The sequence below is a fragment of the Oncorhynchus mykiss genome, chromosome 10 (assembly GCF_013265735.2).
Source record: "Oncorhynchus mykiss isolate Arlee chromosome 10, USDA_OmykA_1.1, whole genome shotgun sequence".
Lineage (NCBI taxonomy): Eukaryota > Metazoa > Chordata > Actinopteri > Salmoniformes > Salmonidae > Oncorhynchus > Oncorhynchus mykiss.
Genome location: NC_048574.1, coordinates 22,759,018 through 22,782,985, shown reverse-complemented (window position 1 = coordinate 22,782,985; position 23,968 = coordinate 22,759,018). Strand labels below are relative to the sequence as shown.

At 42.0% G+C, this 23,968-nt stretch overlaps 1 protein-coding gene across 3 annotated transcripts in view; it reads left to right on the top strand.

Annotated features, from left to right (window-relative positions):
* The window catches only part of LOC110533517 (homeobox protein PKNOX2), a 118,949-nt gene that overhangs the window by 22,388 nt on the left and 72,593 nt on the right, over positions 1 to 23,968 (top strand). Inside the window, exon 2 of one of the 3 annotated variants that reach the window (XM_021617805.2) lies at positions 1,640 to 1,727. The exons of 1 other annotated variant lie outside the window; for it this stretch is intronic. The gene's annotated coding sequence lies outside the window, so the exon portion shown is untranslated. Of the gene's footprint in view, positions 1 to 1,182; positions 1,728 to 23,968 lie in introns of those variants that run through there. One more of the 3 variants, XM_021617804.2, reaches the window with a different exon arrangement.

Below are 23,968 nucleotides of genomic sequence, written 5' to 3'. Positions count from 1 at the left end.
TGAATAGAGGTCCCTCGCCGAGTCAGGATCGTCCCATACCGCGTTGGCCCACTCCAGGGCCTCCCTTACGGAGTCGGGTGAACGGTTGCCAGGTATAATTCCATCTGGATTAAGAACCCCTGGCACCCGCCGCCATCCCATTGTACTCTCTCGGGAGTGAGGCAGGCAACAGGGTACATACAGTATATACACACAGAAATTAACGCAAATGAAACCAGGTGTGAAAAATAACCAAAGACAAAACAAACAGAAAAGGAAAAAGGGATCGGTGATGGCTAGTAGACTGGCGACGCCGAGCGCCGCCTGAACAGGGAGAGGAGCTACCTTCGGTAGAAGTCGTGACAAACATACCCTCGTAAAACTGTCTATCCTACCGGTCCTCGACTTCGGCGATGTCATTTACAAAATAGCCTCCAACACTCTACTCAGCAAACTGGATGCAGTCTATCACAGTGCCATCCGTTTTGTCACCAAAGCCCCATATACCACCCACCACTGCAACCTGTATGCTCTCGTCGGCTGGCCCTTGCTACATATTTGTCGCCAGACCCACTGGCTAAAGGTCATCTAAAAGTATTTGCTAGGTAAAGCTCCGCCTTTTCTCAGCTCACTGGTCACCATAGCAACACCCACCCGTAGCACGCGCTCCAACAGGTATATCTCACTCATCATCCCCAAAGCCAACAACTGCTTTGGCCGCCTTTCCTTCCAGTTGGAGACTTTTATCTCCTTCACTAACTTTAAGCATCAGCTAGCTGAGCAGCTCACCAATTTCTGAAGCTGTACACAGCCCATCTGTAAATAGCCAATCCAACATCCCCATATTGTTTTTATTTACTTTTTTTTGCTCTTTTGCACACCAGTATTTCTACTTGCACATCATCATCTGCACATCTATCACTCCAGTGTTAATTTGCTAAATTGTAATTACTTCGGTGCTGTGGCCTATTTATTGCTTTACCTCCTTACTCCATTTGCACACACTGTATATAGATTTTGCTGTTGTTACTGACTGTACTTTGTTTATCCCATGTTGTTTTTTGTCGCACTGCTTTGCTTTATCTTGGCCAGGTCGCAGTTGTAAATGAGAGCTTGTTCTCAACTGGCCTACCTGGTTAAATAAAGGTGAAATAAAAGTAAATACAGGTCTTGGTAAACGTAGGCCGTTCAGAGCTCCGGTGTTAGCAGGTAGCTGCTGGAGTCGCTAGCCTACTGGGAGGACCACCACACTCCCACTGACAGGAGACACGACTAGCCGGTCAAGCAAAAGATCATGTGCCCAACCCTAAATGGATGATTGAACTTAAATCTGTGCACATTAACTGACTGCACTGCACCATAACTCCTTGAAACTTGGGGAGTCCAAGAGCCTATGGAAGTACTAGGCACAAAGGAGTTTCTCACAGAGACAAAGGGTCCTTACAGCCAAGAAATTCTACATTCAACATATTTACACACATAATATGAGGGTATTTTCATGACAATACTGTAAAGATAAGAAATATCCGTGGACCACTATCATTGCAAAATTACAATAAAATACTTTGCTTACTCATGTGTACAGTATGTGGGATATACTGTATGTTAAGAAGTGGCTTTATACATGTGTACCCACACAACACTATTTCCTGTTTTGTAGACTTTGTGTGGAGGACCGGACACTAAGGCGTGGAAGAGCAGACAACGACAACATTGACTACTGCTTTGTTGCAGAGGGCAAACTAACTGTAAGTTTTTCCATCACCTTTTCACAGTCCTGAAATAGGGAAGTAACACACCAATAGTGTTTGCCTGCCAAGAGCACTTAGGACCTCTGAACAGAGTGCCAGATGTAATTTGCGAACCGATTACAAACCAATGTAAAAACAACATGTAAAGTGTTGGTCCCATGTTTCATGAGCTGGAATAAAAGATCCCAGAAATGTTCCATATGCACAAAAGCTTATTTATCGAAAATGTTTAACACAATTGTGTTTACATCCTGGTTAGTGAGCATTTCTCATTTGCGTAGATAATCCATCCACCTGACAGGTGTGGCATATCAAGAAGTTGATTAAACAGCATGATCATTACAGCACCTTGTGCTGGGGACAATAAATGGCCACTCTAAAATGTGAACTTTTGTCACATAACACAGTGCTACAGATGTCTCAAGATTTGAGGGAGCGTGCAATTGGCATGCGGACTGCAGGAATATCCACAAAACCTGTTGCCAGATAATTGAATGTTCATTTCTCTACCATAAGCCGCCTCCAATGTTGTTTTAGAGGCGAGCGGTTTGTGTGGGCGAGCGGTTTGCTGATGTCAACATTGTGAACAGAGTGCACCATGGTGGTGGTGGGGTTATGGTATGGGCATGCATGAGCCTCGGACGATTGCGTTTTATCAATGGCAATTTGAATGCACAGAGATACCGTAACGAGGTCCTGAGGCCCATTGTCGTGCCATTCATCCGCCTCCATCACCTCATGTTTCAGCATGATAATGCACAGCCCCGTGTCGCAAGGATCTGTACAAAATTTCTGGAAGCTAAAAACGTCCCAGTTCTTCCACGGCCTGCATACTCACCAGACATGTCACTCTTTGAGCCTATTTGCGATGCTCTGGATCGACGTGTATGACACCGTGTTCCAGCTCCCGCCAATATCCGGCAACTTTGCACAGCCTCTGAAAAGGAGTGGGACAACATTCCACAGGCCACAATCAACAGCCTGATCAACTATGCGAAGGAGATGAGTCGCGCTGCATGAGGCAAATGGTGGTCACACCAGATACTGACTGGTTTTCTGATCCACGGCCCTATTGTTTTTAAGGTATCCATGACCAACAGATGCATATCTGTATTCCCAGTCATGTGAAATCCATGGATCAGGGCCTAATGAATTCATTAAAACATTTTGATTTCCTTATATGAACTGTTACTCAGTAACAGCTTTGACATTGTTTTGTTGCATGATGCGTTAATTTTTGTTCAGTATAGAGTCTCATGAAAATGTCGGTAGAAAATGGGAGATCCACATTAGGTGCAATGTGTGTGACCCTTAACTCTTGAAGTCTTCTTAATTAAAGCTGATGTTTACATACTGTATGTTTGTTTACAGCACCATTAGAGAAGAGGTTTATTTAGCAGGGCCTAAGTGTAGTGTTTAGGTGTTTAGGTGTTTAAGTGTTGTATATGCATGACTAACATCTGTTATATCTAATTCTGTCGAATTGCCTCTTAAGACTAAGAGCACACAATTAATTGTAACTCCTACCTTAAACAAACTGCCATGCAAGAGTAGTTCAATCTCTTTGATTTACTCAACTCCTTCGTGGTTCGGTTGAGGTAGCACAACATCAATCATTTAAGGCCTCTTCCTAATTACGCCGGCTAAATTGTATTTCCAAATTGGACTTTTTAAAGTTGTCTTTACTTTTCACAGGGAGTTCATTTCCCTAAGTTTGGATGCAGCCTTTTCCCATCTTGTTTTTAATAGCAGTCAGATACACTCTAAAAACACTATTTATGTCTTTAATGGCTGAGCGGGCCAGGATGGAATTGACTGGAGTTGACGAGTTCTAAGAGAAGCTGTGGGGGGAGTTCGAGACGAGGGCTTTACCGTGACACTATAATGACAGGCAGCAGTGAGGTGAACTCATTTTTTATCAAGGGGGGAATAGGATGAGAAGGGAGGGTGGAGGGCAGAAAGAGAGGGAAGTCTCTTTAATTGAGTGTGAAAGCAGCTGGGTATTCCGAGCCATTTCCCGCCACAGCAGTGGTGCATTGGTGCTACCCGTTTCCATATCATCCTAGCCCTAATCGCTCCCAGCCCCTGCTTCCTCTCTCCAGCCTCTCCTCTCCTGCCTGGATCCTTCGAAGCCCTGTCGAGGATTGTCTTACGCTTGATTTTGTTAGACCTAACAAGATTTCGCTAATTAAATCTCCTCATGGCTGGAGTCACCATCTCGCCTATCGTACAGAGCGATTGTTTGTATAGATCTTTTTAGACAAACAAACATTTTCATTCCGAAGGCAGGGGGAGAGGAGAGGAGGGGGGTGTTGACGGGATGAGGCCTGTGTTGCTCTTTCCGCTCCTCCTATTTTGCGCCAAGCTGCTTGACTGCATTTCTGATAGTCCTTATAGGCTTTTACCCAGGATTCAGTGTGAGGGAAGAGGCAGCCATCCGCACCAGGTACCACTGTCTCTCCTCAGTGGAATGGCAGCCATGAGATGATAGCACAGATAGAACAATAAGCCAGATGTTTCACCGGTTGTATACATCTGAAGCATCCGGTTGGCATTTCCACTCACCACCAAATGGCAATGAGAAGAAGCCCAGTGGCCGGTAGTGGGAGGAGATGGAGCGAGATGGATTTTGGGCGACATTCTGCACATTTTCTCTGTTCCCAAAACTATACTGAACAAAAATATAAACGCAACATCAAATCAAATCAAATTTTATTTGTCACATGTGCCGAATACAACAGGTTTAGGTAGACCTTCCTGTGAAATGCTTACTTACAAGCCCTTACAATGCAGTTCAAGAAAGAGTTAAGAAAATATTTACTAAATAAACTAAAGTAACACTTCATATGAAGAAATCAGTCAATTGAAATATATTTATTAGGCCTTAATCTATGGATTTCACATGAATGGGAATACAGATATGCATCTGTTGGTCACAGATACCTTACAAAAAATGGGCCTCACATTGGGCCTCAAGATCTCATCATGGTTTATTTGTGCATTCAATTTGCCTTAAATAAAATGCAATTGTGTTCATTGTCATTAGCTTATGCCTGCCCCTACCATAACCCCACCGCCACCATTGGGCACTCTGTTCACAACGGTGACATCAGCAAGCCGCTCACCCACACGACGCCAGACATATGGTCTGTGGTTGGGAGGCCAGTTGGATGTACTGCGAAATTCTCTAAAACAACGTTGGAAGCTGCTTATGGTAGAAAAAAATGAACATTCAATTATCTGGCAACAGCTCTGGTAGACATTCCTGCAGTCAGCATGCTAATTGCACGCTCCCTCAAAACTGTGCACAACATTTTAGAGAAATAAGGTTTTTGTGCGTATGGATCATTTCAGTTCATGAAACATGGGACCAACAGTTCTCATGTTGCGTTTAGATTTTTGTACGTATAGAATCTGTTACGAACAGAGTGGACTACATTTTGTAGACTTTACTCTTTGCCAAAAGTAAAAAAATACATTGTTTAGAAGGAGTGCAAGGGGTGAAATGAGTTATTGCACACGTGCACTTCACAAAGTAGGCTTTCCCTAACAGAAATATGCAAATACATGCTAGAACACACCAATAGGATCTCGCTAGCTCATGCTTGGCTCTGCCCACCTCCTTGCTTGTTCTGCCCACTATGATTAATTTGCTCCCATTGTAAATGACAGGCTGTGGTTTATCTTGGGTTAGTTATAAAACATATTTGATGATAGTCTCTTATGAACCCTGTCAATGGCTTTCTAGCTCTTTCCATTCCTTCACATCAACGTGTTATTTTATCGATAAATGAGCAGCGATCATGCAGCTTTTACTATCCTGATAAGCACAGCCGTTCACCCAATCCACACCGGTCTGTATGGATTAATAGAAAACCTTTTGACATTGATATATGCTTTCATATGCACATATAGTATGACCAATTCTAAGATGGATAGATGCATAAGAATACAAATATTGTCTTTCTCTCCTGTAGTTCCCTTTGTTGTCATTCCTAACAAGGAAACAGCCTGTAAAACTACATGCACTAAAAAGGGGTTTCAGTAACCAAAATGTCCCTATCAGTCCCAGTGTATATCTCAAGAAGTCTCCCTGCATTGTATAGCACTGTGTTGTGGTGTTCTAGGGGAAGTGTCACCGGGTGGGCCCAAGTCTAAACATAGGCGATGCCTGGAAGGGGCCTTGAGAGCGTTGTTGACAGCAGCCATTTGTCCTGCTATTGTGGATTCCCCCTCAGGAGGCTCTCCCCGACTATTGTGGGAGCAGACCTCCTGTTTCCCGCTTAGGCCCTGCACACCCAGTGCCAGGCCTCGCAGTCTCTCTAGCCAAAGGCTCCATTGTAACCCCCTTCCACCTCCTACCTCTAGTCTCCTCTTCCCCTCCATGCCTGCATCACCCTAAGTCCCTCTTTGGTTCGGTTCTATCCAGACCTCTGCCACCTCTGTCACCATTGTCGGTGGTGTGGGCAGGCTGCCCGGTCCTGGCAGAGGTGTCCCCTGGTAAAGGCCTGTGCTTGGTGATCAGGTTTCTTCCACCTGTCGCTCAGCTTAGGGAGGGAGGGGATGGAGGGAGGGAGCCAGGGGAGATGCCCAGGTATCTGGCACCAAGCGGGGCTTGCCATGTGCCAAAAGTACTGGATCCAATGTTCTGGACCTTTCATTTAATCTCATTTAATTTAATTTCTCCACTGTGAAGTTCTTTATCAAGGAAGACAAAATAAATGGTGGTAGGGAATTGTATTGTTAGCATTAGTGTTAGCATGTGGCTAATGACTAGCATCTCAAAGCCAGAGGTTAGTTACAGCTAATGTTGCATTGTTGGAATCAAAGCTGTGTGTTTAATGTTTTGATATGTCAATACAAGTGTTTAAGGAATGCCATTAGGACTCCGATGAGTACCTTGTGTACAGTTTCCTGCTCACAAAATTGTATCTAGCATATGAAGTATCTAGCACATGCATAGCAAGGTTAGCATAGCATAGTACCGGTACGCCTGTATATAGCCTCACTAATGTTATTTTACTGCTGCTCTTTATTGATTTGTTATTTATTTATTTATTTTTCACTTAGCTATTTTTTACTTAACACTTATTTTTCTTACAACTGCATTGTTGGTTAAGGGTTTGTAAGTAAGCATTTCACTGTAAGGTTGTAATCGACGCATGTGACAAATACAATTTGATTTGAATTTGGAGAGGGAAGCCATTAAATAGATAACATCTAAAATGCTCACTCTCAGGTGAGTCAACTAAGCTTATTTTAGATTGAAGCACCTGACACCTCCCACTGTCTTTACAGACAATTACATAGTGTACGTTGCCATTTCCAATCCCACAAGGAAATCCAATGTAAACCCTCGAGAAAGTAATTTAGCCTGCACTGCCTCCATACATACCAAGCCATATTAGTGGATAATCTGTAAAACTGTGAGCCTAGGGTGCCGCGTAGGCCTAGGTGCCGCGTAGGCGCATTTTCCAAATGTATTAAACGATTTAGCTGTCATTTCGATAATGGAACGAAAAACGGAAAAAGGTAACAAATTGGAGTACGCCTGTAAATATAGTCCTGCAACTTTTTGTTGAGCAATCTCAAGTTAACCTGTATGCCTTTTATCATAACTGTTAGCACACTAGCTACCCCGCTAGCTCCCATCCCATCTTTCTTGCCATCTCAACCCTCACCCTGCTAGATACCCAACCCTGCTCTTGTTACCCCACCTACCCAGCAACCCTAATTCTAATTATGTTGATTTAACTTAGCCACAGCCCCCTCCTCCATCCAAACCTCCATCTGAATGGAAGCTTATTAGTTGGATTTTTTTTTATTATTCCCCTTTTCTTGGGGTCCCTGTCGGCATTTCCAATTACTCTCACCGCGCGGCTGTAATTGCCTCCATGCTAATGGCCGCCAGACAATCGTGCTAAATGAGGTGAGGCTGAGAGGCTGCGAAACCGACTTCATTAAGAGCTAATGGGATTTTATTGGGGGGACTGAAGACCCAGCTCATCATAAAGGGACGATGGAAGGAAAACAAAACAGATGGAGAGGAAGAGCCGAAAGACTCTGCGACGGAGCTCCCTGCGTAGGCAGCAAAACACTACAACTATAACCTCACCTCACCTCACCACACCATCAACCCCCCACCCCATCCCTGTAAAACATTATAGCGTTATTGAAAGGCCTGGAGGGTGGAAGGTTTTATAGAAAGTCTGTAGGCTACCACTTGTGTCATTGTATTTCAATTATAGTAAAACGTTTTTTTCAGAATGTTTATTTGTCTTTGTTAAAAATAATTCTAGCCTGTAATTATGTAGCACTTAACACAGAAAAAAACATTATTTCACTTGCAATCTTCTCTCTCGATTTTAAGCAGATCAATACCGAGTCAAGTTGGTAATATCACAGTTAATTTTTTTATCAGCTATATGTACAACAAATACAGATACTAACTAATTCAGTATATTAACTCATTTAAAAAAATAGTACTGGTGAAACTTCCAGACAGACAATGCCCTGGTTTTAACCCAGTTGAGGCATCAAACGTGCTGCGCTGAGATTCAGTTAGCATTCGTATATCTGTGCAGTGGGGGATATGGCCGTGCTTGATGCACTCTGAAACAAGGAAAGTGCTCAACTCAAAAAGAGGGCACACAAAGTGCTACAAGAATTTAACAGCAGCAACGTTTGGTTTTGTACATATTGTTAAAATACGTTTGCAAGTGTTGGGTTTATGTATTTTATAGGGGAAAAAGATATGATAACTTCTTCAATGTGCAGATGATATCTATGGAATGGAGATGAGTGAGATAGCCAATCACTGCCGATGGGCAGCAATGTGATGCATCTCGTGTTAAGATGTTTTCCAACCCAGACATGTACAGAATGTATACAGTATGTATGTATTTGGTACAGATGCCAATGAAATGGATTTGAATATTCCCTCGTCTGTCATCAGTCTGCCCTTGGTATGCATGTAAAGTTTGTCCACCATTTTGGAGAACCCCTATAGGAATTGCTACATTGTGAAGCTTGCGGTTGCGGATCAGTTGCCCATACTTTAATCCTCTGCGCCATCTTAATTCTGCTACGGTTGGCCTGCTGTGGGATTCAGCTCAATGGGCCTTTTGGCTCCTCTGTAAGAGGGTCCTGCCAAAATCTATTACACGGTGAATAAAGCTAAGTGTTCACCTGCAGGAGCATTTAGACCCAGTGTGTAATGGATACTGTAAAGTGAACATCAGCTACTAATCTGACTTTGCTCCATTCTGTCGCCATTCAAATATCTCGGCTACTCATTCACAGGAAATGAGAAATCGTGATTTGCACAAAATACACAACTGTTTGGGATCATAAACGACATGTTTCTAACTGACTGACTTGTCCTAAGCAAAGTCTCTCAAAAGACAATTGAACGATTCAAAGTTTCCTGGCCTCCTGAAAAACTTCCAGTCCAACTTTACTCTCTTGCTTTTCTTCCACATATTCCTTGTCTTCATCCACACAAGACAGTGTACTCAGTGTGTGTACCCAGTGTTTGTTCTGGGTGGTTGTAGGCCTGTGCTGGGTCCTGCAGCCGATTTAGCCCTGGTCCTGGTAGTAACAGCTGTTCTCCAGCTGCCAGTAGCTCCTGCTGGGAGTAAAACAGGCCCAAACCTCCAGGGTCAGAGCTGTGGTATGGCGGTCTCCACGGCAACTGGCGGAGGATCTAGAGCCCTGAGAAAAATCCTGCCACTGAGATGAGAGAAGCGCTATGGCTCGCCTCTGAGCACAAAACAGGGGAATGCGAGCGCTCCCGAGCGGGGAGACAGGGAGAGAGAGAGAGAAGTGGATAGAAGGGAGTGAGGGATGGGGAGAGGAGGGAGAGAGGGAGAGAAAGAGGATCCGGAGAGGCGGGTGGAGGGAGGGAGGGAGTGAGAGAGAAGCTTGGTTTTAGCCCTGACAAAACAGCAGTTGTCATGTTAACCCAACCCCCTCCTCCTTCTCCCCTTCCTTCTCTCTTTCAATCTCTCTTCAACCCTTCACCTAGCTCAGTTATTCCCCACAGGGAGTGAGGCTATGGTGGGAGCCTGATCTTCCGCCTCCAGAACTCAGAGGCAGCGTTCGAATGACTGAAACACTATATGTAAGACTTAAAAAATGTCCCTGGGTGCCGTCTTGCATTCAACAGTCCAACCAGTGATGATTAGAACAAAAAATCCCTATCCCTTTGCCAAAATGTTGAGGATTTTTGTTATATTACACAAGCACCGAGCAAGCTATATTCTATGAAAATAAATGCTACTTTATGATATGTTGTAATTCAATAAACTCTGTCTTTTCATGCAAAGTAAGGTTATTTCATTTGATTTCTGCTGGTTCAGATAAGTTTGTTGCTCTAACTTCAGTAAGGAGGTTATGCCTACACTGTTATTCTCAAACTGCAGACCACATCAAAGCTATGTACACTGTGGTAGGCAATGGCTATCGACTTGTTAATTGTTATATATTTCTGTGTTCACACAAAAACATAAGAATAAAGCTTCCACCCACCATCCTTATGTACAAACAACATCTCCAAGATTCAAATCAGCACAGGAGACAATAGAAACAGTAACGGAAAGAGTAACAGGTGTTAGCGAAGATGCAGTGCCACTTGAACCACCGTATCTGCTGATCAAGGTTTCGCTTTAAGTGAAAGGAGAAATGCTTGGCATGCTTTGTGGACCTTCTGATGATAATACATGTAAATCAGTTTAAGACAAAGGGAAATTGAGAATCAAACCATCTATTTTTATGGTACATGAAACATTTTCAGGACATTATTGTTCTGTTCTACATGTAGAGTCCACCAAGCTTCACCTGTAGCTTGACATGTAAGACACACAAACAACACTTGACTTAGAGGGAGGGGAAAATAATGCTTGTTTTTTACCTCAAGGTCAACACTTTTTGCCCAAACAGTGACAGAAACACAGAAAGAACGGCGGGGTTGCACTGTCAGGTTTCTATGGTAACAGGCTCCCTGTGAAAAGGTCACCGTCAGAGGCAGCCTCAGAAAGGCACGAGGATTATGGGGGATTTGGAGGGGGAATAAAATCAGTTTAAAAAAAATATATAAATACATTTCTTCTTTAGAATATGTGAACGATGATAGAAACATTTGATTTGAATAGTGCAATTACATGGCTCCAAACGACAAGGGCCTCTCTTTTTTCTTATGATTTCTTTATTTTCTTATGATGTCAGAATTGAAAAGGGAGTGTGGTCGGCAGTCGACTGCCAACCAAGCTTTGTGCTCGCAGCTGATACGTACCTGCCTTGCCCCCTTAATCACTAGCGGCTCCTTCCGTTCCCGTCCCTCTCAAGTCATTTAATTAAGTCAGTCTCGCTGGCATGGCTGGCAAAGATAATTGGAGTGGGTTTTGGATGCCATTTACTCTAAATGTCGGCTGTTTCTTTCCTTTCTTCTCGGTATGCCTTGGTCTGTCTCAGTCTACCTTTCTCCCCTCATCTTCTCGCATGGAGGCTGATGGAGCCACCTACCTCCCCTCCTCTCTTCTATCTCTCTTTCGCTTCCATCTTATATTTAAATGTAAAATATGGATTAACCTTGTCTGTGTCGTGCGTGGCACACCGCAGAGAAGTTCCTGTGAATTGCAAATTTGGGCCGACGCTGCAATTTATTTTAAATGGCAAATCAGGCGAGGGCAATTTATTCCTATTTGAAAAAAGTTCTCACTGTCAAGAATACTGAAAACTTATAGGGAAGACATTTTACAATAGCTTAAGAATCATTGATGATGCTTTATGATAGTGTCAGTGATGTAGGCACTGCTTTGATGATCTCGAAGTGAATCAATTGTATGTTGTTTCTCAAAATAATTTCACATTGCTTCCATATGTAGAGATGGATTATTTATACAGAACCAGTCAAAAGTTTAGACACACCAATCATTCAACATTTTTTCTTTCATTTGACTATTTTCTACATCGTAGAATAATAGTGAAGACATCAAAACTATGAAACAACCCATATGTAGTAAACCAAAAAGTGTTAAACAAATCAAAATATATTTAATATTTGAGATTCTAAGAAGTAGCCATCCTTTGCCTTGATAACAGCTTTGCATACTCTTTGTTTAACACTTTTTTGGTTACTACATGATTCCGTATGTGTTATTTTATCGTTTTATAGTCTTCACTATTATTTTACAATGTAGAAAATAGTCAAAATAAAGAAATCCCTGGAATGAGTAGGTTTGTCCAAACTTTTGACTGGTACTGTATATATTGTATGTGACGAATAATGACCCCGAAGTTCTAGTCAAGAGTAGGTGCAGTTGAACTCAGATTAAGACTCTAAAATATGGTTTTGCAACATTGTGAAGAATGTCTAATCTCTTAATAATAATACTTTATTTCAAGTTTTTTGTGTTGTATTGTGTGCATGAGAGGTGAGAGAGCAGGAATGGAGCAATGAGTGATACGTGCAACACTGTAAAAGTGTTAACTGTGTGCAATGTGCCCATGGGTGTTAACTGCACACTTTCTGCCATTTGCAGTGTTCACTTAATTGTGTGATAAATATAATAGTACATTTACATAACATGTATGTACCCTCAATGTATAATGTGGTGTATGCAGTGTATTGTACTTGAGTGTTTAGTGTGTGCAGTTTGTGGCATGCACGGTGTGTGTAAGTGTTAAGTAGGCAAGGACTCCTCCTGGCGGGCCCCCTATCAATCACAAAGGGCCGGGCCTGTTGCTGAAAGGGGGCTGCAGTGGGCCACCCATCCAGCCTTGCCACTCGGGGGAGATCCAATGTCCTCAGAGCTCTAATGCACTCCACATGTCCTTTTGGCTGGGCCTGGGCCTGGGCTACAGGGAAAGAAGGAAAATTATGGAGCTATGGGCAGCAGTGGATAGAGTTCATTAGGCACCAAACTGAAGAAAATGGACCGAAACGGGGAGAAACTACCTGAACTTGGCCAATAAGAAACGCTTGTTTTTCGCTTTCCGTTGTAAAACGTTTTTGCTACGTTGTGCACAATAAATAGGACCCTGGTGACGGCCTGGGAAAGGCCCTATTTCATCACCTTCCAAATGCTTCTAAAAGCCCCGAGGAGAGATAAGATTTCTAGGTTATACCCTGGACTAAGCCCATATATGTTTGAAACAGACAACCCCGAGTCTCCATCACACAGGGTATTTAGACTGTAATTTCTGTCTGTGTGCTTATACCATTCCCACCTGCACCGCCAGCCACGGAGGCTAGGCTACACATGTAACCGGGATCACACAGCTCTGGCTTCGATGCAGACATACTAGCCTTGATGAGCATTTCGGCAAAGTAAATAGTTATGCGTTGCAGAGAAAGGAGGGAGTTTTGACTTTGCAGACTTGAAGGTAGTGGAAGGGGATGTTGGCAACATTTAATTTGGGACTCTCCTATGGATTGGCTCACATACGTATTATCCTCGGCGGAGGCTGAGGCAGATGGAGAGACTTGTTGATGCACCTGCAGCAGCTCGCCAATTCAGTTTTGATCGTTGGCTCATGATAGCAGAGCAAGGAGCTCTGTGGGAGTTTTTATTTTTTACATTTTAAAACAACATTGGTAATACTGAGTCCTCATCCTCTCTGTTCTCTCTGGTGTTGGGTGCTGTCCTCTCTTTTTTATCTCCTGACTACTGTCTTTACATCGCTTACCCTCGCTTTCTTTCTTTATCTACTACTCTTTTCCTCTCCCACTACCTTTCTCTCTCTTTCTCTAGTTCTCTCTATCTCGCTCCGCCTCTATCTCCCACACATGCTCCCCTCCACTCCCTGTGGCATTTGAGAGAGGAAATGTAATATTGGATTGTTTGGTGTTTCCAAGGATTCCATTCGGCTTGGCTCCTGCCCCGACACAAAGGCAAACATCAGCTGTCGTTGCCAAGAGCAGCAAACACCAGCATCTCCCTCATTAGTGGCCCCTCTCATTTCAGAGCCCTATTGCTTGGTTTGTGTTCGAGACATCTCTCCCAGCTCTCCATATGCCCTGACACTCCACTCGACATTACTGTATACCCACTACAATCGTTTCTAATAATGGTCACAAAGTAATTTTTTTAGGGTATCAATCAGCAAGTTAAATTGGGAACAGTTTGGAACAGTTATCAGATTTCCATTTTATGGGAAAAATACATCTGGATTAAGAGATCAAATTAGGGAAGCGGTTCATTTTTGCAGGGGATGAAACTGGAGATAGGGATAATAGTCGTTCACTTTCCAATAATTCTGAAGGAAGCATCTATGAACTGGTTTTCAATTAGCTAGCATATTCCGTAGCCTAGCTACTGTATCTTTCAGACAGTTTTTAGACTGTGCATCAGTCCCCCCTTTAACTCAACCCAGAATTGGTTACCCTTCGGTTTCCTCACAGGTCCAAACCCACATTGTAAAGGAACACCCTCATGAGGTGAAGGTCTATCTTCCGACCACCTCTCCACATGTCATCCACCTTGCCCTGGTTCCTCCACATGCTATATTAGTATGACTGCCCTCTGCGGTTCTACCAGACTCTGACGAGGGGTCCTCATCCCAGGCTAAGTCCCTACCCCAGCATCCCCTCACTCCCGCCCCTCTCTACTCTCAAGCGTCCTTTTTGAAATGGAACCCCCCTAAACCCCTCCCCGCCTCCCTGAACCCTCTCTGCCAGGAATCTACTGACAATCACGGCTGCCCGTCCAACCCTTTTACCTTCTCTACACCCCCCCACCTGTTAATCCCCCCACTCATTAGCCCCCCTCTGTTCTCCTCAAATATTCCCCCTCGCCTGTCCTTTCCTTTGTAGGGGGGGGGATAGAGGGAGGGATAGAGGGATAGAGAGATGGAATCCTCTGCATACAGATGACTAGGTGTTCTAAACCCAATGAGTCCCACCATCGCACTGGCATGATTTAGGACTTCTAACCCCTTTTAAACATTGTCTGTTTGGTCTTCAGACTTCTGGGTTGTTCCATTGGATCCGTCTATTCTATCAGTTGGTATCAGTCTGTGTGATTAACGGGGGCTGAGCTAGAGCGGGGTCTTTTTTACAAAAACGTCTGTAAAGGCAGAATGGTTTGAACAACAAACTATTAAAAGCTATCTAAGAGACTCAAACTATGAGACTCTCACCAACCTTGTAAACTCTGGATTTACCCTCAGTGTCAATGTTAGGTGATGCATAGCTAATATACACTCTAAAACCTGTTGAACTAAGGGCACAGGACATGGAGTCATGCATTGTGCTGCTTTTCAACTGTAACACCAGTGTTACACTAGTGTATACACCCCTATGTTATACTAGGGAAATTGTGTTTCCATAGCTAGGACGGACAGTGAGGACTGGTGAAGAACAGAATCAACAACCTCTGCATCATCAAAACAGTTGCTTTTTGAGGTGTTAAATGTTAAAAGTCAAAATGTAGATTTCTGGCTAAATAGACATGCCGAAAATCAATGTTTTATCATGAGAGGGCCATAAACAAAACCTAGTAATGCTTATACTGCCAGAAAGATTAAAATCTCACCTTTAATGTATTTATTTTTTAATAAATTGCTGAGGTGTAGTCACTTTTGAGGACACAAGCTCAAATACAAATATTTTAAAAACATGAAAATATGAACAGTCATATATAGATGTTTTCCCCTATTCAACAAAACTGGGGGAATAGGACTTGAAATGATTTAAAAGCTTTCTAAATGTAGTAATAATCAAATTATAAATGACTATTTCACCGTTCTTATAACTGTAAAATAAATATGATATTTCTTAGTGACAGTACAAAATTGGCATAATTTCATATAATTGATGACAGAGTATTTTTTAGCCAGCATCTTCTGAGCGACGCATGCCTGCTGACTCGTTATAACTTCAGCTTTAAGCACGAGGTCATTTCGTCCCTCTGTGACCAAGAGAAATGGCTCGTTTCAGTTCTACAAAATTATTTTCTATTGTTTCTTGTTGACAGCTCTGAATCAATTGGAGAATATTTCAACGAGATGAGACTGGGTTTGCTGCATTCGCTAGTCCCCCCCTTTATAAGCAGAGCTGCGAGGTTCACAGCCAAGGGAGTTTGATCCTGTCTTGATAGGCCAGAAAATGTGACGTATCACTCCCTATGCAAATTAGGTGTCTGCTATTTTTCTCAAAGTTGCCGGGATGTCACGTTCATCACACTTACATTGGACCTTTGTTATTCCTAATCAATATCAAGGACCTTGCAGAAATGGAACGAGTCACATCTACAGATTCTTCAGAGTTCTAATTGATGAAAAGTTATACTGGAAAGATCATATTGAATTAGTCTCTAGCAAAGAGATGAAATATGTTGGTATCAACAGAAAGATTAGTGGTTTGGTTCATCAGGCTTGCTTCCTGACTCTATACCCATATCTCACGTGTTGTAATATTGTCTGGGCCAGTACATTTGCCTCCTACCTACTCAAATTACTCATCATAAAAAATACAAATACAAAGTCTAGCTACCTCCTCTAATTACCTGGCTCCATCTGCACCTTTGTTTAAGAAACTCAATATCGTGTCTATTTACGACACTAATGTAAGCCAATTATGCACTTTCATCTACAAATACTCATACCTCCCAGACAGTTTACCTAAACCCTTCAATGGATCCTTCCAGGTTCATTCTGAAATCCATCTATATAACACAAGACACTGTAATAACCTTCACCTTCTAAATCTTCGCACCAACACATTTTCTATCAGATACAGAGGTACCATACTCTAGAATTTTTATCTTCACATTGCCAAAACCTCATCCCTCAATAACTTCAAGTGAAGACTGGGGGTCAGCCTGATGAGCCAGACTACCCAATAATCCCCTCCATGTAGCCTAACTCTCACACACACATGGACACACTCATAATCAAAACATGTTTTTTTTTATTGTTTACTGAGTAAATCATGTTCAATTATAAATAATTTGCTTTGTTTAACTGAATGAACCATCTTTTTTTATGTACTTGTGGTTTTCATATAAGCTCTTTTGGGCTTCTAACCTCATCTTCCCACTTTTACATGTTTTTTCTTTCACTTCTTTTCTTTGGTGCGAATAAATAAAACCTAAAAAAACTATATCATTAGGGGAGAGCTGGGACGAAAGTAACACGAGCAAAAGTAACACCCCCATTTTCTCAGATAACACAGAAGCTAGAATGACGTAGTGAAGTCAGCACGTTCCTAACATGGAGGACGACCTCCCTGCAAAAAAACTGCAGTCTGACCATGTTTTGCCCAGTTATCAACAAAACATGGTTTTGAGCGATTTGAGTAAGAAAAATATGACCCGGAAGTGTTTTTCGGTTGTAGAGTTGTATTCAGTTGTTTAATGTTCGAAACATACATTGTCATTTTCATCTAGTGACTAAATAATAAGTTTCAAGTGTCATGCTAACTAGCTTGTCTTGGGTTTTAGCTGGGAGAAGTTACATGAGAGATGGGTGGGACGAAAGTAAAACAATGTAAACTCATGACCTGGAATAAAAATATAAAAATATGTTTAAGCACAGGCTAAAACATATAGTTCACATTGCTTTTATAATGTTAGAAAAATATCAACAAGTAGCTGAATGTTTGAAAAGTAGATATGACATCATTAGAATCATGCCTTAATCAATTGATTTGATGGATCAGCTTCTCACATGCTAAGCTTTTATTGACAGGTTAGTGGTTAAACATATTTATCTTCATGATTCTGGTGGTCAATTACCTTATGTCAAGCCATGGAAACGTGATAAGCATGATGAGTTTGTCATTTGTGAAGAGAATAATGACGTTTATTCTATCAAGACATGAGGAGCGCGCATGACAAGAACAGCTGGAGCACACCTGATTGGTAGAGCTAAGCATGAACAGTCATTAAAAATGGTTAATAACATCTACTACATTCCCATTAAAGTGAGATGAGCAAATGATGGTTAATATAGCTATTATGTGATCCATTTAGTCAGATTAATATTGTAAATCCAAAATATTGTGGTTGTGGAACATTGCGATGTTGACGCATGGGTTATTTTCATAAATTACGAACCTACAGCATTAATTATTCAAATCGACACAAACATGAAATTATGGCTGATAGTACATTTGTTGAAAGTAATGAGCATTACAAACCAGAAACATGGAGATAAGACTGATATTGTGCCCTTCTTGCCAGCTGTTACTTCTGTCCCAAGGCAGTGTTACTGCTGGTAGGTACACAAGTAATGTTGTGTTAGTTCAGTTCTTTGTCTATTTAATTTCAACTAATTTACCCTAGTAATGAAATTACAGTTGCTAATGTTAGAGGACATACAGTATATACATGTAAGTTGTGTGTCATAAAATATGGTGAATCTAGCTTTATCGATCTCTGAGTAATTAGGAAAAAAACGAAGTGTTACTTTCGTCCTGGTTCTACCAACATAGACTAAATTCAACACTTTTATTGCCCCCATACAAAAACTCCTCACTTGTTTAATAATTAATGATCTGCTTAACGTGGACAGGTTTTGGGTGGAGTAAACCCTCCCGATTCGCCTCTCCCTCTCAGGAGCAGGTCTGCCAGAACCATGGCCCAGTTAAACACGGGTGCCGGCCCATGTAGATGGAAACATAAAAGTCTGAGCCTTTTGGGTAAAACACCTGGGTAAATCCTCAGTGGAAATCATGTACCACAACCACAGCCTAAAGTTTAACTGGAGTGACACAGACCTCACTCACTCACACGTCCACCGATAAGGAAGTATCCATTTTAAAAAGGCCTTGCAGATGCAATAGCAGATAAGCAACACAATGTTCCCATCGGCGTATCGCTGGTGAACATGAGAATGGAAGAAGAGAGAGAGGGCCGCGGAAACCATTAGACGACAGCAAACTCTTGAAGATTACTCTCCTCTCGCCAAGCTCAGGAGTTCCAATTTCAGGCACAATTTTCAGCCTTCAATATCCCAATTTTTATCAGCTCAAATAGGAAATACAACTAATGTGTGTCAAATGTGCGATACACTGCTTGCTCTCATCTGCTCTACCCTGCCCTGCATTGGGCTAATAACATCAAGAGACGGCTTAGCACAACGCACAGAATAAAAGTTTTGTGGTGTGTAGGAGGATGCAATGAAGGTCTCCAAATGGAAGTCCATCAAAGTTTGACTGGATCTGAAAGTATTTGAGGGAGCAAGGGAGGGAGGAAAAAGCAATTGCCTACAAATACAAGGAAGAAGCCTTAGTGCTTTAGAGTTTCAAAACAGAAAGGGAAATAGGCTATACTGAATGTTTTCCAGTTCACCTGGAAAATAATGTCAATGCACAATGAACACCAATTAGATCAGTCGTTATTAGGCTGGCTAATGCATGCATTTATTTCGGTCTGACAGACAGAGCACAGGAAGTCTGATTGAAAATGGCAATCTTTTCTAATATAATCAGGCTATTTTGATTAGTGTCATCAACAGAGCTCTGGAATTACATTGTTCTCATACCGTAGTTCACCTGCTAGATACAGTATATCAATATTTTATGATATTCTCTCCATAAGCTTTGCCGCTGAAGAAACAAATAAATATTTGACCTGTCAGTCAAAAAACTGTGGAAAACCTTTTTAAAGGTCCAATGCAGCCATTTTTTAAAATCTAAATATCAAATCCTTTCTGGGTAACAATTAAATACCTTACTGTGATTGTTTCAATAAAAAAATTGAATGGTCAAAAATAAACAAAAATAGCTTCTTAGCAAATGGCAATTTCTCAAGCAAGAATTTTGTTAGGACTGTCTGGGAGTGGTCTGAGTGGGGAGGGGGAAACTGAAAATGTGCAGTTATTAGCAGAGAGATTTGGAACTCATTTATTGCTCTTTTTATTTGTTTATTTTGTAATAATACAATTGTACAGTATATAAAAAAAAGAATAAAAAATAGATTTGGGCCTACACCCCCAACTCCCCATTCCCTCCAGCCCAACATCTCTGCCCCCCCCCCCTGTACTGTAATCTGTAAAATCCAAACAATAATTTGTATAAAAACAAATAAATCATGAATTGGAGTCAGATTGGGCGACTGATGCGGTTGAATGTGGATGGAAAAAGCTGTGTGTGTGTTCAACACTCCTGTACTCCTGGGAAATGGTAGTGTGTTATGTATGTTTATTTGGCACATTTAAATATATGAAGGACATTATCACAAAATCTACTAAATAAGGTCATTTTGACTGGTTTGTATGAAAGAGTGAGGAGTAAACATTCAGAAACACTTTCTGTGAGTCACCGGACTTATAAATGCATTTATGCACACTTATGCATTCGTATAGGGCCTTATAAGGATCTATTCATCTTTATGCATTATAGTACTTGTGTGTGATGCGTGAAGGAATCTATAGCCTTAATGCATTTCTAAAAAATGTTAAAAGGAGATGTGAGATATTATTAATGTGTATGGGAAGATTTATGTTGCACTATGTGGCATTATAAACAAGTTGTTCAAAGATAGTGTTACCCATCATTCATCATTTTTGTTTATAATAATACAAACAACAACAACAAACACCGACTACATCTCATCTGCCCAACATTCCCAAAATTCAAATGGAAACTTTGCAAACTTTTCAGACATAGTTAATTGATCGGTACAATATCACCATTTAAAGCAAAAACAAATCAAAACGATGGTATTCTCACTATAAATCAATCTGCAACAGAGTCTCTCCCTCAGGAGTATCTGTGCAGTGACCTCTGCCGAACTTATGTCTATAACAATGTCTATGAGTGGCCTTCACCAAGCCACAGCATCGAAACCATCCCAATTGAGGTGCGTGTGTTTGTCTGTGTATGTTTCTGTGTTTGTATTTGAGTATATTTAAACATTTTACAGGGACGTTTATCAACTTTTCAGTCAAAGTTTCAACCGCAGTCCCTGGGCAAGTTATTAAAAACAATTCCAATAACAAAATAGCAGTGAGCACATGCAGAGCAACATAGGACTAGCAACACGTAGCACGCAGAAAAGTGTGCTACGTGCAAAAAGCAACAAAACAAAAATACATAAAAACAACAAAGTGTTTCCACAACTCACAAGCTACAAATAACAGATAACATGGAAAGCGCCAATACACAGCCAGGGATTATGTCTGTGTGAAGGATAGTAAGATGAATGCTAAGTAAGGAGACTAGGAGAGGTTGATGAGTATAGTTATGGATAGAGAGGAGCGTGGGCGGCGGGTAGAGGTGCTGGTTGACGTGGCTCTACCTGCTGCTTGGCCAGGTTAATGAGGTGGATTGGGAGAAGAAGGCTGGGCCCTGTGATGTGTGAGCCTCTTCCTAGCCTGGGGCCATGTGGCCAGAGGACCACTGTTGAGCCCACCCGCCTCGGGCTCTACGGTGTGGTGTATGTGCGTTTGTGTGTGTGTGTGGTACCCATCATTACCACCTGCCAAGGCCTTCCCTCTAACACGTTGAATACCCACCAAGGCCTCCCCTTCTCTTCCCTTTGCATTGCAAATCTACCCCTACGAATGAGCAGTGATTGGATACCCATATTCAGAATACCTCATTTATTTCTTCATCTGTGCTATTGCTATAACTCAGGACATTAAGATGCATGATATTTAGGCTAGGTGTGACCTCCGATACAAATGTTATTCATCTCCGTCACCAGGAAACTCAAATGGGAAAAGGGGGGGATTTCAGTATCTGAAATGGCAGCCCTTTGGCTCAAACAAATGTTGTGGTGGTTGCCTCGCAGAGTGGTTTTCTCCTTTATGATCCTGAATGCGCAGTTGAAATCGGAGCATGGCGCACTGACTTCAAAATCCCTTTTAAACTGCCACATTCCAACATGTTCTTCTTGACATCAGAGTCTGGCATTGTGCAGCATGAAACAATCATATGTGGGATCGATCTTGAAGTAAGTCTGTGTTGTGCTGTTGATAGTTTCTCAGTATGTGTGTGTTGGAAAGACTCACGCAACATCCTCCAACACATGGTTTCCTTAATTCCTTCCCAGCCTTTTTCGTAAAGCCAAAGAGTATTTGGATGAAGTGTGTGCTGTAAACACTCATCTGACCACATCCCCTTGACTGCAGGCATCACCTGTTTTCTGTTTGCTGGGAAACCTAGCTGAGCACTGTTCAAGTGCGCCGAATCACTGTGTGTCAGACACATCAATGGAGATGTCTTTCAACTTCAAACATTCACACTCATTTTTTACTAACACTTCTTCTCACTGTTTGTTTTTGGTGGGGGAGTTAATTGTTTAAATACTGCAACTCACATTTGGTAGAAATCTGACCCGGGCCTAGTATTAGCAAAAGAGGAATAAGAATGTGTATGTGTGTGTTTGTGTGTGTGTGTGTGTGTGTGTGTGTGTGTGTGTGTGTGTGTGTGTGTGTGTGTGTGTGTGTGTGTGTGTGTGTGTGTGTGTGTGTGTGTGTGTGTGTGTGTGTGTGTGTGTGTGTGTGTACGTGTTTGGGTGCATGTGTTAGAGAAAAAGAGAGAGAGAAAGAGAGAGTGTGACAGACATGGCTATGTGTATCTGTTTTCAGTCACATTGAGTAAGACACAGAATCTGAGAGATTCGGAGCCAGCCAGCTACATGAGCAGCTAGACACCACGGTGCTTTCCCCCTCCCCAGCCAGCCTCATCAATAGCCTGGACTCCCTAGACGCTTGTATAAATTAGCCACTGTTATCAGACGAGCTAACGATTGCTGCCCGGGTTCATGTCGAGAATTATCGATGACATCTTTAGCCTTTCCTCAGCCAGGGCTCTCAAGGAGCATGAAGCCCCTGGTGGGAAGGCTCAGCGATCGAACCCAAAGTTCCTGCCACATCAGGGAGATCACTCTAGTTTGAAGTCGAAGTTAGACATCCATCCAGGTCCATAGAAGCTCTAGAATTCCCTTCAAAACCAGCCACTAGGGGCAACTCTGAGCCCTATTACCTTCAAGTAAGCTGGCGGCTTGCTAGTGCGTTGTTGACAGGGATGGTGGAGCGCTCCGGTGCCGAGGGTTCTGTGTTCAATCCCAGTGCTAGGCAATATTTTTTTCTTCTGTTTTAAGCCTTTCCTAAACCAACCCTTAACTTCTCGGAATTCATTCCTAAACGTAACCCTATTTTAAAACGTATCCCATAACATAACGAAATTTGAAAACCCCAGCCCGACTCAAGTGTTTTTGGTAACAGTATCTCAACTTTAATGTCAAAAACTGGTGTTTAACTTAATTTCATCGATAGACATTTGGAAGAAGGTGGACAAACATCAACTCTCAAGTCAACCTGTGATACCTGGTTGGCCAAATAGCTAGACATTGGCCCTGTTCGAATGCTTCTGAAAAGTAACCACTACCCTGAAATGGTTGGATTGGTAAAAGTTTAATCACTTGTAGATTTGTGCTTACCTCAAGGAATTGAGTCATATGCTTATACAGCTTACACTTTTCCCCAAATTCCCTGATTACCTGAAAACAAATAAAGGTTATGACCGGAGCCTAGTTTTTTTCTGACCACATAGTGACTTGACCATGAGGCTAAGTCTAGAACCAACAGGACCATGAATAGCTTCTACCCCCAAGCCATAAGAATTAACCAAATTAACCCAGACTATCTGTATTGAACCTTTTTGCACTCTATGCACACACAATGGACTCTACCCACACACACACACATACTTACACTGACACTCCAACACATACACACACGCACACACACACACGCACGCAACACATGGTGGATTCGACTGTTTGATTTGATTAACATTTCATTTGACGATGTGGTGGTCTAGGGTGTATCGGGGCTATTATGATGTCAAATATGGACATACTGTATCAGGTCACGTAGTAGATTTGTTAGATTTGACAGTGAGCTGACTGTGTGACATTTAAACACATTCCAAAACAATCATCTGATCACAATGCAGATATGGGATGGTTATGGCTCACATTGTACTATCAGGTCAACTGTGGATGGTATAGGACTCAATCGCATCAAATGTGACCGGATATGGATTTCATATCTGTACTAGGGGTAAATGGTGTCAAATTGGGATTCAGCCACTAACTGGCTGAGTCAATATGATGTAGGCCGATTTTACGGCTCATAATAGAAATTAACCTGGTTGGAAAATTGAATTTGAAAAAGGAGTGGTCTTTACAGTAGTATTATACACTTCCCTGAATCTGATTAAATAGTATAATTGTCACCCTTTGCCGCCACGCTCCTCCACATTTAGAAAAGCCTTTGATGTT